The sequence below is a fragment of the Bactrocera oleae genome, chromosome 3 (genome assembly GCF_042242935.1).
Source record: "Bactrocera oleae isolate idBacOlea1 chromosome 3, idBacOlea1, whole genome shotgun sequence".
NCBI lineage: Eukaryota > Metazoa > Arthropoda > Insecta > Diptera > Tephritidae > Bactrocera > Bactrocera oleae.
The window spans coordinates 58,542,381-58,559,175 of record NC_091537.1 but is presented as its reverse complement, the minus strand read 5'-3'; the positions used below and the strand labels follow the sequence as shown (position 1 = coordinate 58,559,175).

Sequence of the window (16,795 nt, the reverse complement as noted above, 5' to 3'; positions counted from 1 at the left end):
CCTGCCGGTACACAAATTGATTGGGCATTTTCAAACATGGATCCTTCCCGTGTAAATGCAATTACTTTTGAGACAGTACACAGCTATCATGACAGTATTTGTGTCTCTATTTCGAACTAAAGTTTTCAGACTTAGTGCAATAGTTCTTCATTTTTTTTCCAAATATAAGCGAATTAGAATGGTATAGCAATTTTGACAGTAGTTTTTAAGTCAAATTTAAGAAAAATATGTAAATAATCTAATTAAGCAAATTTAAATTATATGTATATTTTCTTATTATATATGACATTATTGTATAAATATATGATAGAAAATAAATAGTATAAGGAGAAAAGATATATAATTTGGATATATGTATAAGAATCTTTATAAAAATTTATGTTTAATATTAAATATTATATACAAATTAATATAATAATATTATATAATTTTTAGAGTTGTTAATATTTATTATTTTTAATCTAAACATGTATAATAATATCGATATAATAAATAAAAAATGTTATTCATTGTCCAAAAACGATTTATTTTCATACTTCTTAATACAGTTGTAATTCATTCTTTATAAAATCAATTATAAGCGTATAAAAAAAAAAACATAAGAACGATTTCTTACAATTTGAGTAAATTTAGTTTACAAATTGCTCTAATTATTTTCACTGTGAATGTAAATAACTAAGGCAACAGTTCCTACTTCTATTTATTAAAATATATAAAGAAATCTCAAACGAGTATACCATTTAACTTTGTGAGAGTATAAAATGTTCGGTTACATCTGAACTTAGCCCTTCCTTACTTGTTGTATTTGAATTTTAGCAGTCCTATATTTCAATTTTTTGATCTACCACATTGATTATAAAATTCTTAATAACACGCTTACATTTATTCGAACGTTCCTACTTCTAATTACAATATTAAAATATATAAAGAAATCTCAAACGAGTATACCATTTAACTTTGCGAGAGTATAAAATGTTCGGTTACATCTGAACTTAGCGCTTCCTTACTTGTTGTATTTGAATTTTAGCAGTCCTATATTTCAATTTTTTGATCTACCACATTGATTATAAAATTCTTAATAACACGCTTACATTTATTCGAACGCTTATGGCTTTAGAATCATTTAACTATTTTTAAAGTTTTAAGCTTTCATGTTCATAGAAATTTCTGGCCTAAATTACTTCAGTATAAACCCTTGCTGTCATTTATAGAGTGAAAGCGTTTAACCTTTAAGTCAGTATATTTATTATAAAGCATTCATATAGACTTTAATTATTAAGAAATAAAGAAACATATTTAAAAATAAAAAAGGAGGAAAGAAACAGTTCAGAGAAAAAAATAAAAATAACTAATGAAGGACTAAGTTCAGGAATTTGGTAACTGGAAGTGCAGATATTCACAAATTCAGTATACGGGAATTAAAAAAGGCATGGAACGATTATCTATATTGATTCTTGAAGTGTCTACTGTAAATGCAAATAACATTCCAAATACCCTATTTCAACCATTTTCAAAATGTTGTATGTCTAATGTTAAGTGCTAAATTTTGTTCTACTCGATCAAGTATTTTGTGAGATAAGAGTTTTTTTTACTTAAAGTGGGTGGTGCCACAGCCATTTGTCTATCAAATAAGGCGCTGAATATACATATACCGTCATCAAATTTAATGTTATTATTAAAAAAATTAAATTACACATTCTTACCCACTTTAAATTTTGTATTTTTACCTGAATTATTGGCTAAGTTAATTATAGCATAATTTTTTTCATTTAAGGCTTTTGTGAGGGATCAATGACCTTTAGGTGAACTAGGTTCTATTAGAGCACCGTTAGTTCCAATGATGCAGTCATATTTTTCATAAAAGCACTGAAACTTGGTATCAGAAATTATACATTTTGTACAAAATTTCACCTATTTAGTCTTAATTGAATAATAATGGGTGTTTTTTGTCGAATGTTGTCTTCCAAATGGTTAAGCGTTTGTGGCTTATGCGCATAGACCAACGACTTTACATAATTCCACAGAAAGTAGTCTAGCGGTGTTAAATCACAAGATCTTGGAGGCCAATTCACAGGTTCAAAACGTGAAATTAGTCGGTCACCAAACGTGTCTTTCAATAAATCGATTGTGGCTGTGTGACATGTTGCGCCGTCTTGTTGGAACCACAGCTCCTGGACATCATGGTTGTTCGATTCAGGAATGAAAAAGTTAGTAATGATGGCTCTATACCGATCACCATTGACTATAACGTTCTGATCATCATCGTTTTTGAAGAAGTACGGACCAATGATTCCACCAGCTCATAAAGCGCACCACCAGCCCCAAACAGTCAGTTTTTCTGGATGTAACAGTGTTTCGACATACACTTGAGGATTAGCTTCAGCAAATGCGGCAGTTTTGTTTGTTGACGTAGCCATTCAACCAGAAGTGCGCTTCATCGCATCTTACGATAAAATGAACGTAGTGCGCGATATGTATTCTGCACAGACTTAAAGTTCTATACCTCGAAAAAAAAACACCCATTAAAAGTATGGTACAATTCAATCTGTAAATCGATGGCATTTTGTAAGATGATGCAGCTGAAATGAAGTAACTACTGGAATAAGTGTACATATAAAACGGTTAAAACTTCACTCGCAAAATTTTTTAATTAAAGGAATAAATAAATTTTCAGTCACACCAAAGCGCCTACTGAACAATTATCGGTACCATTTCCTGCAAGCCACCTATCGGTTAAATCACTGGTTACCAGAGTTTTCTGTTAAGAGGTATAGCCACTGTAGGGGGTATACATTCAAGTGCAGATTCATTCATTTTTTTCGTGATATTATCATTTTTTCGCAGATCTAATGAAAAACTTGTCAAGTTTGAACCTCAAGCTCATGAAAAGTTATTTTTTTCGGTTATTTTTGTTGACTATAATAAACAAAGCGTGCGATGTGTCTTTGATCTTTTGTTTTTTGACATTTAGCATCTACAATCTACGTGAGAAATATTCTACATGAGAATACCCATATAAATACGTAGGGAAATTTGAAAATATCGATTCCTTCAAAAATTATAGTCATTTGAACAGAAAAATTATTTTCTAGTCTATAAAATCGTAATAAACTGAAAAAACAAAGTTTTGTATCAATCGAAATTTATCTACGTACTTCTATGTAAAACCTAATTCTAAAAAATAAAAATTTTCAAAGTTATTTCTCCCACCAATTGGAAAATTGTAGTTTTGAGAAAAACGCGTTTAAAGTTTCACATATATATACATTCACATTCGCACTCGAATATTGTATAGCTGAGCTGGAGGTGCGCTTACTCTATACGCCTAACCCTTATGTTAGTAACCGCGGTGTATTTGTGTGAATGGCTTAAAAAAAATTCAATATTTCATTTTAAGCTCTTAAATCGTCGTTTTTTAACTTAAAAGAAAGCTATTTGTGAGTTCATTTAATTGATTTATTTTTTAATTTTTTTTTTAAATAAGCTTAAACTCTAGCCATCTCTATTAGCAATCGGGTACCCGGGTACCACAGTGGAAAGCATAGGAAAAAAATTGTATATAATTTCTATTAATGAATGCAACTAAATTTTATTAAAAAAATAAAGAAATATTACCCTTTTTTATAGATATTGACATTGAACACATTGTACACAATTAACTGAGTGCTCGTCACACACAGGTTGGTGACAATTGGCACATGCCTTACGTGTCTTTCGCCGTCTTCTTATTAGCAAAGCATTGCAGACATGACAAGATCTTGTTACTTTTTTATTTCTGGTGTTATCTTTTGGAGTCTCTGGACCAGGATTTATCACGACTGTTTCTGTCAGTATATGGCCTAATACATTTTCAATGGCAATATTTGTTGAGAAGTGGCGCATTACTTGTGGATTCACCGTGCGATGTTCAATCATCGGCAATGCTCGTTCTTCATTTAGTTTACGCATAAATTGACGACGTTCTGTCGTTTTTTTGACAATCATTTTATTATCTCATAATAAATTATATATTCTGCAAATGAAGAAATATCTAGCATGTTGAAGAACATTGCCATTGGCTATCTCGAAGATCGTCGTTGACTGGTGTATCTCCGCACCATTTGGTCCTTTGTGTCAACCCCAGCTTTATATTTATTATAGAAATTTATTATTTCTGGTTTTCGTTTAGCGTCATCACCAACGGATATATATGAATGCATTGTAGATATCAGAATGATAGCTTTATTATTTACATGGTAACCTTTTCGTGAAATCCAAAAACTGTCGAATACTGCTCGTGTTTTATTCGCTCGCATAACACTAGGGATGTAAGGTTTATTATTTTTTAGCTCTATTTGCTGGAATCCAGTCTTCGTCATCGCTATCAGAAACCCTACTCGAATCACTGTCTCCAAGTAGTTTCCTCAAGTACTCATTCCTTTCGGTTGCACTTAACCTAATAAAGTAAATATTATGTGATATACGTCGTAAATAATTATAATTATATTACACAAAATTGTAATTAAAATATTTACAAATGTTAAATATATGTAACGTTTACTTACCGAGCATAGTCAGCTCTCGATAATTGTTCCATAGCTTTATTCTTCACTCTCAAGAGAACACCAAATGTTACATATTAAAAAATGCTCGAATCTAGTGCGCGATAGAAAACAAAGAAATAACCTTGAGTTTTTCTTTCTCTTTCGAACGGCATCTGCTCGGCTCCGAACAATAAAAGCCGGCCGACTACCTGGGGTGTCCCAAATAGGTCTCAGATGTCATTCACGATTCTAAGTTGTTATTTTTTTTCCTTTAAATTGTCACTGACTATTAATATTTAAAAAAAAAAAAATTTTAGAAAATTTTTAGAATTTTTATTTTTAATAATATAAACAAAATTTTTAATACTCAGTACCTCGATACCCGGTTGCTTAAGGACGTCGGTAAAGTTGGTTACTAACATAAGGATTAAAGTCATTTGCAAAAATTTTCTTCGCTACAAATTAACTTGAAACTTATTTTTATGACTATAAAGCATAGTTTAACGATTTTTTGAAAATTCTACAGTGCCCATACCCTTTAAAGTTTTTGTGAGTTTCTAAAGGGCTAATTGACAGTTCTAACCGAAACTCTTGATCTTACATATCTTTTTATCGGAAATGCCTTATAGTGGAGTGTATGCGTTAGTTACCTCGATTATTCTTCCAATGCATTGGAGTGTCGGTAGCCGTGACTTGCTGGGTTGTAATTGTCTATCACTCGACATTATCGACTGCGAATATTTTGCAATCGCTTTCACAGTTATTTTTTTGTCGTTAGAAATAAAAAAACAGTGATAATAATGGGTTTAAAGTAAGTTATTTGTATTTGAAGTTGTAAATAGTTTAAATATATGTGTATGTTTGCATTGATTATGCCCTGAACAGGTTATATTAAGTTTGTCATGACCGGAGACCCCATAAAGTACAATACCATATATAATATAATATATACTATATATATATACATATGGGTGGAGTTGAGCAACACTGAAACCCTTTTTCACAAGAAGTATTTTCGAGAAGTTTCGAAAGAGAGGCTTCCAACCAGAGACGACGAGTTTGCTTTAGATCGTGTAGCTAAACGCATGTGACGAACGAGACGACGAAAAGTGTTTTCTAAATAAACTAAATTTTAAAATATTAAACTCATTTACTTTTATTTTTAAATAAATTTAAATTTAATATTGTGAAAGATCTCTGTAAACCACAATATCCGTGTTATATATATTTTTTCAAAACTTAAGTCGATTACATTGCCAGATTTGTTATGTGTACTCGTACAGTTGCTAAAAAGATGCACTTGTGAAGGGGTTTCGTTATTTTAATAATTTTTTTCTTATTTGACTATCACAAAGCTGGCAACAAGAATCAAGCTAATTTTTATTTTAAACACGTACTATCATGGTATTGAAATTAAATATCATTTGAGGTTGTAGTACAAATATTGAAGCTTCATTTAATTTTAATATAATATGTGTCCCATCAATGCAACATACTAAGCCTGGTATTTTTGCCTTTAATTCTCAACTTCTGTATATTTATTTGATATCCAGTCTTTAAATAAGTTTTCTTCTAAGCTTCAGCTAGTACTAAGAGTTGGTAGATTGGCCAAGTTTCCTACGCTTAGTTGATATGATCCTTGAGCACAGAACCGTAGAGTTGCAATTGCAGTATCGTAAAAATCGATTTATTTCTTTAACCCGCTTGTAATTTACTTTCCAGCAGTGTAAGTAATACGTGAATGCAGCTTTGAACAATCGAAGATTTTTCAAAACCTTTAATATTTTAAAAATTGGTTTAGAGTTTCAACTCATTAGTACAATTAATTAAATTAATATATCGGTAAGGTATGTCATCTCAGGTCTAAAAATTGTACAAATCGGACCAGAGACCGGAAATGTGGACCCCAGAGCTTTTTGCCGAAAATATCGATCGATCTGTGAGATGAGGATGTTGGCATATCAATCGGCTCGTGCCATTCAATTTTCTCGAATGTTTTGGGCGTGAAGTTTGTTTCGAAATTGCTTAATTTTAAGCAAAAGCAATGTCGCATTGGTATCGCTTTTTTGGCCAAAAATAAAACCGTAATCATGCCTCAACCGCCATATTCACCAAAATTGGCTCTCAGCGACTTTTTCTTATTCCCAAAACTGTAGAAACCAATGGAGGGAAAGCGTTTTGCCACAATTGATGAGATCAAGTCAAAATCACAGTAAGAGCTGATAGCTATACCGAGATGCGCATTTCAGAAGTAGATATAGTACAATATTATATCCGATGGGGATTACTTTGAAGGGGACAAAATAGATATTTACGAATAACTTTACTACATTTGTACTTTTCAAAAAAAACCAACATTCAACATTTCCTTTGAACACACCTCGTATTATTGAAATTTGGAAAAAATGTTTTTTTTTTTTGGTAATAATATACACTTGCTTCAAAAATACTTCTCTTAGCTCCCATACAGGTTGGCAAAAATCCCCCACTGAACCCTCCCCGAGGGTGCCGACTGGTAATAGATACCACAGATTCACGACACAAGTGGGGACGAGCTGGTAACAGTCCGCCCCTGCTGTAGACGTGAGGAATCTAGCTAAGGTCAGACTTCTTATCTGTGTGTTCGATGTTCCTCAATAGCACAGCATACAGATAAGGAGCCTTACCATGGTCGGGGGTAAAGGGCTGGATCAAGGTGTCATGTGACCCGTGCCGAGGATCAACGGAAGAAGACAAGGCAAGCACTAGTAAAGGGGCCGAAGCTAAAGCTGGCCCACAGAAAGTGGTAGCGCCGGAGGCAGCCAGACCCAAACCCTGCGGCGAAAACACGGCTGAGAAACAGTGGGAGGGAGGAGATGCCAAAGGGGCTGCTGCCGGAAGTGCATCTGCCAGGGAGTGGCCTGCATTTAGCATGCAGGACCCGTCAAAGGCAAAATATGCGGAGAGACGACGCGCCGCATACTTACTAAGGTTGGTAGAGCTAAAGCCGCCAACGAAAGAGGAGCTAACGAAGGAGCTCCAAGCATCGATTGACTGCGCGAGAGCAGTCATACTCAACTTCAAGTTGGAGCCGCCGGTAAAGGCAGCCAAGCGACAGAGGTCAGCTGAAGAGGCAAAGCCGTCAGCTAAGAGACCGAAGACAAAGGTCGCCCGCAAAATCATTTGCAGAAGTGGCCCGGAACCGAATTGTCATTGGCGTTCTGGATGAGGGGGATCCCGAAGGAAGAATCCCCAGAGCCCAATGGAAATAGGTGCAGGCTGCGCTGGCAAATGTGGCGCTGGAAGTGCTATTAAGCAATCCGGGTCCGCCATTGTCATGCGCAGATGCCGGCTGGTACCAGGGCCAGATCAAAATGATTGCTTGCGACGACGAGAGATCGGTCGCTCTATACAAAGCTGCTATAGCCAAGGTGGGAGAGGTATACCCCGGAGTAAAATTGGTAGCAGTGGACAAGAAGGACATACCATCCAGACCAAGGGCAAGGGTATGGATTCCGGGTACACCATCACAGCCGGACCAAATTATGCAGCTCATAAGAGCCTGCAACCCGAGCCTACCCACGGAAGGGTGGAAGTATGTCAAGACACTTGAGGACAGCGTAGCAGAATCTGGCGTGGAGACCAAAAGGGCCACGATGCAGATTCTGCTGTTATTAACGAAATAATCCATCGAACCGCTGGCGAAAAGTGGCGGGGAGATAAATTACGGGTTCACGAAAGTGAGGATAACGCCTTACAAGTCGGACGCCGATGCTGCAGACCATCTGGCATCGGGGAAAGAGATATGCGAAGTAGAGGAAGATCCGTGGCAATGGAACAGCCTGAATTTGTCCTCATTCAGGAGCCATGGGTTAATGGAGGGCGTATTTGCGGACTGAGGACGCCGAACTATAAGTTGCTGATGGCTAACTGTGAAGGTAAAATCAGAGCCTCCATAATGGCAAAAAAAAACTTAATGTTTTTATATTACATAATTACAGCAACAACGACACAGCAGCAGTAAGCTGGGAAACGGGCTCAAGCAGTTACCGGCTAGTGTCGTGCTATATGCCGTAAGAGCAGGAGCTGGTGCAACCTCTGATGGTAAAAGAGGTGGTACGGGATAGCGATGCATCCAAGTGCATGACGATACTTGGATGCGACTCAAATGCGCATCACACAATCTGGGGCAGCACAGATGTAAACGACAGAGGTGAGTGTCTCTTTAATTACCTACTAGGTACTAAGTTACTGGTGTGTAATAAGGGAAGCACGCCAACATTTATTACAAGAAACCGTCAAGAAGTGCTGGATATCACACTTGTGTCGGAAGAACTAATTGACAGGGTAACCCAATGGAGGGTTCTCGAAGAACATTCCTTTTCGGATCACCGATATATCGAATGTACAATAGAGGAAAGGGCCGATAGAGGCATTAACTTTAGGAATCATAGGAGAACGAACTGGCAGGTGCACATGCAAGAGCTAGAGAAACGTATCCCTATGATTCTACCGTTTCAGCCCAATAGCAAGGAGGATCTAGATATCCTCGTTAATCGACTCACGGAATCGTGGCGGCAAGCACTAGAAGTGGCTTGTCCAATAACACGAAGCAGGGCTAGAATAAGGCCCCCCTGGTGGTCTCTAGAACTTAAAAAGCTACAGAAAGAATGCAGAAAGCAGTTCAATTTAGCTAAGCAATCCCAAGGCGAGTCAGACTGGATTATTATTACAACCTCCTTAGGTCATACAAAAAGGAAATTAGGAGAGCAAAAAGAAATTCATGGAAATCGTTTTGCAATGATATCGAGAACACGGCGGGAGCGTCTCGACTTAGGAAAATTATGGCACAATCGGTGCATAGTATCGGTTATCTTCAGAAGCCAGACCGAAGTTGAACGGTATCCAGTGAAGAGTCCTTGGGGCTACTAATGGATACCCACTTCCCAGGCAGCTCTGAAAGCCATACTGCAGAATATACTCAAGACAGTGGAGCAGAAATGAGCCCCACTCTTATAAACATAGTGTCAGAAAGAAACGTTCGCTGGGCAATAAACAGCATTAAGCCCTTTAAGTCGCAGGGATCAGACGGTATATTCCCGGCTCAATTGCAGCAGTCGCAGAATTACATAATGAATTGGCTAATTGCCATTCTTAAGGGGGCGCTGCAATTAAACTATATCCCTTCGCTTTGGAGGGAAGTCAAGGTAATATACATACCAAAGGCAGGCAAAAGCTCGCATACAAGTCCAAAGCTCGCATAAAAATCCTGGAAAAACTAATAGAATTACATATAAGAAACAAACTGAAACCAGAAAAGTTGGCTGGTTCGCAGCATGCGTATTCTAAAGGAAAATCCACAGAAACAGCACTAAGCTCTGTGGTGGCGGAGATTGAAAAATCTCTGGAAGTCAAAGAATACACTCTATTTGCCTTCTTAGACATAGAAGGGGCCTTCAATAATATCCAGCCTAGGGCCATACTGAGTGCGCTTAAGGATCTGGACATCTCTGAACCTCTCAGGAAATTAATTGAACAGATGCTCACGAGCAGGTCAATAATTTCAACGATGGGAGCGTCAACGATGTGCAGATCTGGCCAAAGAGGTACACCTCAAGGAGGCGAATTATCCCCACTTCTCTGGGTCCTGACAATGAATAAGTTGCTGATGGATCTAGAAAAGAAGGGGGTACATGTTGTGGCCTACGCTGATGATGTGGCAGTATCGGTCAGAGGCAAATTCCCGAATACTCTCGCAAACCTTATGCAAACGATATTGGACGATATAAATCGCTGGGCAGTATCGTGCGGATTAAATTTAAATGCTGGTAAGACAGAGCTCGTATTGTTCACCAGAAAACATAATGCTCCAGAAGTTACGGCGCCAATAATAAATGGTTACAGACTATCTTAGACAGGAAGCTTTCATGGAAACAAAACTTGGATGCTAGGGTGAAGAAGGCAGCCACAGCACTCTACACCTGTAAAAGGATGGTGGGCCCCAAATGGGGACTTACACCTCGGGTAACTTATTGGCTCTATACAGCAGTTGTCAGACCAATCATGACATACGGCATATTGGTGTGGTGGCCAATAATGGAAAAGAAATACGCGGTAAAGCGTATGGAAGCATACAGATAGTAGCCAGTATATGCATTAGTGGAGCTCTTAGAACAACGCCAAGCCAGGCTCTTAACGTCATTCCACATTTACTGCCAACAGACCTGTTCTGTAAACAAGTGGCAGCAAAGTCAGCTCTTAGACTGAGGGAATCCTCCCAACTAGTCGCATGCAACAAGGGGCATTCTATGATACTTAGGAAGTTCCCGTTTCTTCCCATAACTACGGATTTTCGCAATCCTAGGGAGCTGAAGCTAAATTCGGTCAACAATATTGCCTTCCCCACAAGAGAGGAGTGGAAAAGGGGCGAGGTGGACAGGAATACAGGAATTAGCATCTACACGGATGGATCCAAACTGGATCATCGAGTGGGAGGTGGTGTCTTTTGCGCAACATTAAACACCAACATCTCCTTCCGTTTGCCAGACCACTGCAGTGTCTTCCAGGCGGAGATCACAGCAATTAAAGAAAGCCTAGTGGTATTGACAAAAAGTGTGCTCGCAACAAGGAGCATATATATATACACGTATAGCCAAGCGGCCTTGAAATCACTCAAGTCTCCAATGGTTTCATCCAAGCTAGTGAAAGATTGTCTTGATCTATTAGAGGATCTGACATCCTACTTCACAATAAACCTGGAACCGGTTCCAGGACATAGCGATATTCTTGGTAACTGCGAAGCAGATGAACTAGCCAGAACAGGCACCACTTTGCAACTAACCCCTGAAAAAGAGGATATCTTTACGCCTCTGGCAACTTGCAAACACTTAATCAGCGAACATGCTATAAATATAGCTCAGTCTTGGTGGAGACAATCAATAACCTGCACAACCAGCAGACTAACGTGGCAGGAATGGAGCGGGAGTCGCACAAACCGACTACTAAAATTTAAAAGGAATGATATAAGAACTCTGATAGGAGTACTAACATGTCACTGCCTAATTGGTAGACATGCAAGTAGGCTAGGTGTACCATACAACGACTATTGTAGAAGCTGTCAAGAAGTAGAGGAAGAGGAGACTGTAAAGAATCTTCTATGCGAATGTAAAGCTCTATATAGGAAAAGAATCGCAACTATCGGTCGTGGATTCCTTGACGACGTATCAGAAGTTGCTAAAATAAAATTACGACAATATTTTTTAAGTGAAGTAAAAACACAGTGTAAATAGGTAATTCAGTTCAAATTTTCTACATGTATTTTATATTTTTAAGTTCAAAATGCAAAAACAAAAATGTATATTCCTATTTTCATTTTTGTGATAACGGGATTTTAGTGTAGGGTAAACATAGGCACCATTAAGTCTGCGTTTAGCTTTAAAATTAGTTACAAAAGTATTAAAAATGCTAAAGAAAAATTAAATTCAATATTTTGTTGGATAGCCGCGTTGTTTTAAAACCTCGCTCAATCGATTTGGCATTGATCTTACCAACTTATCTGTTTCCTTAGCTGTAATCTGGGACCATTCTTCTTTCATAACACTTTGCAAAGCCTCTTTACTTGTTATTGTATGCTGACGAATTCTTTTTTCCAACAGATCCCATAGATGCTCAATAGGATTGAGGTCAGGTGATTGAGGGGGCGTTTTAAGTTGTCTAGGAGCATTGTACAAAAGCCGAAGTCTAACTATTTCCGCAGTATGCTTGGGGTCATCTTGTTGGAACCAAAATGTCGAAGATAATCCGAGATTCTCTGCACTTTGTTTCAAATTGTTTTTTAAAATGTTCAAATAACCCCATTTATCCGTTGTGGATTCAATAAATTCAAGCACAAGATTTTGCTATTCAAGGCAGTTCCTGACTTGCGCCACACAATTTGTCGACCTTTTATGCCAAAAATGCAAAATTTACTTTCATCCGAATATATTACTTGTTTCCAGAATTCCAATCCAATGTGCGAGTTATTTAAAAAAAAAATTGAAAGAGCGTGTTTTTCTAATAACAGTGTATCATTGTGCCTAAAATGGACAAAATCGGACAGAAACTTGCCCCCATATAACTGATATTCACTATTTTGAAACGTCCGGCTGACTTTACTCCACATACCATAAATGTTTATGTTTATATATTTATAAAATTGCTTGAAAATGAAATGAAAACAGAAATGTCAAAAAATAATACCCCTTCATTTCTATACCCCTAATGATTTAGTCTAATTTTCGCTGACGGGAAGTAAAATATATAGTAATAAAACTAAGTGAGTCTACAATCTTCAAAATAAGTAAATATGATATCAAATTTGATTGTAATCCATTTACTATTTCGGTCGAAGAATGAAGATGAATATTTCCCAGGCTTTTACTACTGCAAGTTCCAAGAGTATGAAATGTTTGGTTACACTTAGCCCTTCCTTACTTATTTATATTTCTAGTTATTTGGACTTATAAAAAGGGACTGTGGTCTAAAGGATGAACACCTAATATGTATCTAAATTTAGTTAGGAAATAATTAAGATTGCATTTCGTTAACTTAGAATCCGACGAGCCTCTTGATTTTCAAAGAAATTCGACAATATGCAAACGTTACAAGAGAGAACTCATAGTACTATTTAAGGCTTTCGTCACTTTAAATACCTGTGGGAAGTACAAACTTGTTACAATTATGGGGCCCAAAAACCAGTAATCTATGCATTTTAGAATAATTCCGTAAAGTGTTGCAAGCTCAACAGCTTGATTAAAATTTCCAAGTAACCACGGATGTGATATGGGATGCACTTGTATAATGTAACTGCTTAGCATTTGTGCGACCAAGTGATATTTTCATTTTCATAGCATTATTTTTAAATTGGAAAGTGAAATTCAAGAGAAGAGATAAATACTTCGAAACTTAACTAAATACTTTTTGACTTTAAGAAGAAATCGTGTCACAAACAAAAAGGGTATATGCTTGCATTGGAGTACTAACTGTATAACTGTTCTTTGCATAGAAGTCAATTTCGTTAATTCAACGGCAACTGGTTTGCTGAATTTCGTCGTAATTGCTTCGGCACAAATGATGACCCCTTCAAAAAAGCAACAGGAGGCAGTAACGTCAGGAAAATTAATGAAATTATGTTCGGTGACAGTAAAATTAATTAAATGCGTTAATTGGTATCATTGGCAAATGAAAAACTTCCCGTGAGGAGTACCTCGTTAGTCTTTCACCAAGACAACGGACCGGTTCATTTAGCTTGTAAAAGTAATACGCGCGAAATATAAAATAAATTACGTACCAGCGAAAGCCTATTTTGAAGGCTTCGGTGCTTTAGACTATCGCAACTGTATCCTAATGTTGGAGGATCATTATAACAAATGTATTATTCGCCGTTTGAAACCCATATTTTCATTCTTTAAAACATATAAATATATAAATACATACTTAAATGATCAGGATAAAAAACTGAGTTGAAATTCTGATGTCTGTCTGTCCGTGCAAACTGTAACTTGAAAATTAAGATATAGTAATGAAAATTAATACACGTATTTCTTGGCAAAAAGAAAATTATGAGTTCTTAAATGGGCGTAACCAGACCACTTCCAAGCCTACAAAACGTCAATAAAAGGAAACCTATGAAGTGCCATAACTCAGCACTAAGCTAAGATACAAAACTGTAATTTGACAAAAAGGATCGCAGTAGCAAGGGGCACATGTGGATTAAAAATAAGCGTGACTTCGCGCTCTAAGAGGTTTAATGTACATATCTCTCAAACCATTATAGTTAAGATAAGCAATTTCGCTCAGAACAAATCCCACCGCTACCGACACCGTAAAACTGGACGAAATCGGATGATAACCCCGCTCACTCCCCATATAACGGTACTGTTAAAAACTACTGAAAGGGGGATAAATCAATTAATAAAAACGCCAGCGACATTAAATCTTACACCCAGGATGTTATGAAGAAGCTTTATAAAAGGCGGGGTCAAAATAAGTCGTTGGGAGTGGCACCACCCACATCTAGGTGGAAACCCATATCTCACGACCGATGTCGACCAAATTTTGTATGCCTTTTTATCATAGAATTCCTATGTTACAACCAGACTTATTTCCCATATAACACAATTTTGAATTCCATCTGATTCTTGCACTTTCCAGTACGCAAATCAATTACCAATAACTGTATCGGAATTACATTTTTCATGAGGAGTGCGCTTAAAGTAGGCGACCTTAAGACCAAAAATTGTCAAAATCGGACTACAAGTTTTTAAGCCCCAGATACCGACTATGTGGACCTCAGGTCCTACAGCGAACATTTTATCGAGAATATAAATCAACCAAATCCTTTCCTCATAACACTATGACTGTATGTCAAAAATTAAACGGATGAAGGCTTCTCTTAGACGCCATATACCTTATACAAAGATTTTCGAGCTTCTGGTTTACTTTATACGACATATATCGGCTAATATGTGAGTTATCTTAATGAAAACGAGAGAAAAAAATTGCTGAAAATTCAAATTTTTTCGTGCCTCTGACTACCCCTAACCCCTTAGCAAGCTCCAGTTTGGTCATATTAAATAGAACAATAAATGCAACGCCCAAAATTAATGGCACACTATTTTGTTACTTATTACCTTGGGGCAGACGTTTTGAAAATTAAAAAGTACTTTAACAAATCTGATTTTTTTTATATTAGGTAAAGTAAAAAGTTCGTTCGGTTTTTTATTGATTTTTCAAAAGATGATAACTTTGTGTACATTTCCAGTTGTTGGCAGTAGAGGGCTGAATTGAGCGTTTGGCCATAGGGGAGCAGCTCGCAGTAAATGATTTCTTGCGAATCCCACCAAACACGCAGCAAAACCTTCCTGGCCGTCAATCCGGTCTTGGCCACTGTCTGGGCCGCTTCCCCGAGCTTTGATCACGACCGTTTGCGGTCGATATTGTCGTAAGTGACCCATTTTTCATCGCCAGTCACAATCCGCTTCGGGTCGATTTTGTTGCGATTCAGCAGCGATTCGCAGATGGAAATTCGGTCCATCATGTTTTTTGCGTTAGTTCGTGTGGCACCCAAACATCAAGCTTCTTTTTGAATCCAAGGTTATGCAAATGGTTCCAAACGGATTTCTGGCTTATCTTTATTTCAATAAGCGCTCACAACGTACTGAGTCAATCAATCGAAAAACTGTCAAGGACAAACTTTTAGCGCGAATAAACACGTTTTCAGCGCCGTATAGTATGACATGATGCGACACGTAACACTAGTACTATAGATAATAACGCCATCTCTTAAATAAAAACCGAACCGATTAATAATTTTATTAGCTTATTCTTAAAACGACAGACGTTTTCTCCGGTGACAACAGTCTGGCAGACGGCATATATATGGTGTAAGTACATATACATATGCATGTAGTTATGTTTCGATACCAATTCTTCGAAGTAAATACCCGAGTCCTTTCACTAAAATCGACTATTTTTTGTAGTTCGTGTACACAAAAACTTGATGGGCATTGAGTACATTATATTTACTCAGATATAAAATATCCGCAAAAAATAAACGTGGCAACGCCAAATTAATTACGTTTGCTTCTCTTTTCTTGTTCTCTTTTTAAAGCAAATTCTATGAAAAATATGTATGAATGAACACAATTTTTCTTCTTTTCCCTATTTTGTTTTTTCAAACTAAAAGCTCTATAAATATGTATTTCACAATTTTATGATTTTTGTAAGAAACGTTCGATAGACTGCAAGAAAAGTGTGCCGAAAACAATTTACAAGTTTTAAAAAAATGGCGCCCATATCAAAATTTGGGAGCATTTCGAAAAAATTAACATTCATTGCAAATGTGTGATTAAGTTTTGCGTTTATACTTCAAATTTGCATAAGCATGCAAATCGCCCTAACATTGGCTTGGAAAATTTAAATAAAAGTACATCAAGCGAAAATTTGTAAGATTTTCCAGATCATATTATTTTTATTATTGCCAAATATGTTATTTAATTGTTTTATACCCCGAACCATAATTAAAAACCAGCACACAAAAGACTGGTTTTTGTGATCTTATTTTGAATTTAATCAAAACTTCATTATATAGATTATGGTTGTAAATACGCTGATACATCCAACAACGTTTTTTTATTTTGTATGCCGAGGCATGAAGCTCTTCCATGTATGTAGTTTCAGATATGTGACCTTAACGTTTTTACACTGATGGATAAAAAATCTGCAAAGCCAAGCTTTTCCCTATATGAATACCA

At 36.7% G+C, this 16,795-nt stretch overlaps 1 protein-coding gene and 1 long non-coding RNA gene across 4 annotated transcripts in view; both read right to left on the bottom strand.

Annotated features, from left to right (window-relative positions):
• Positions 1-16,795, bottom strand: part of LOC106619859 (uncharacterized) — a 104,237-nt gene that overhangs the window by 57,247 nt on the left and 30,195 nt on the right. The gene's annotated exons all lie outside the window — the stretch shown is intronic.
• Positions 503-7,008, bottom strand: LOC118680026 (uncharacterized). Of its 2 annotated transcripts, XR_011395373.1 has the most exons (3): positions 4,545-7,008; positions 3,616-4,435; positions 503-2,497 (listed from the first exon to the last, which is right to left on the bottom strand). It is a non-coding gene; the product is annotated as an uncharacterized lncRNA (long non-coding RNA). The 2 variants fall into 2 exon arrangements; XR_011395372.1 differs by having other exon boundaries at positions 503-4,435.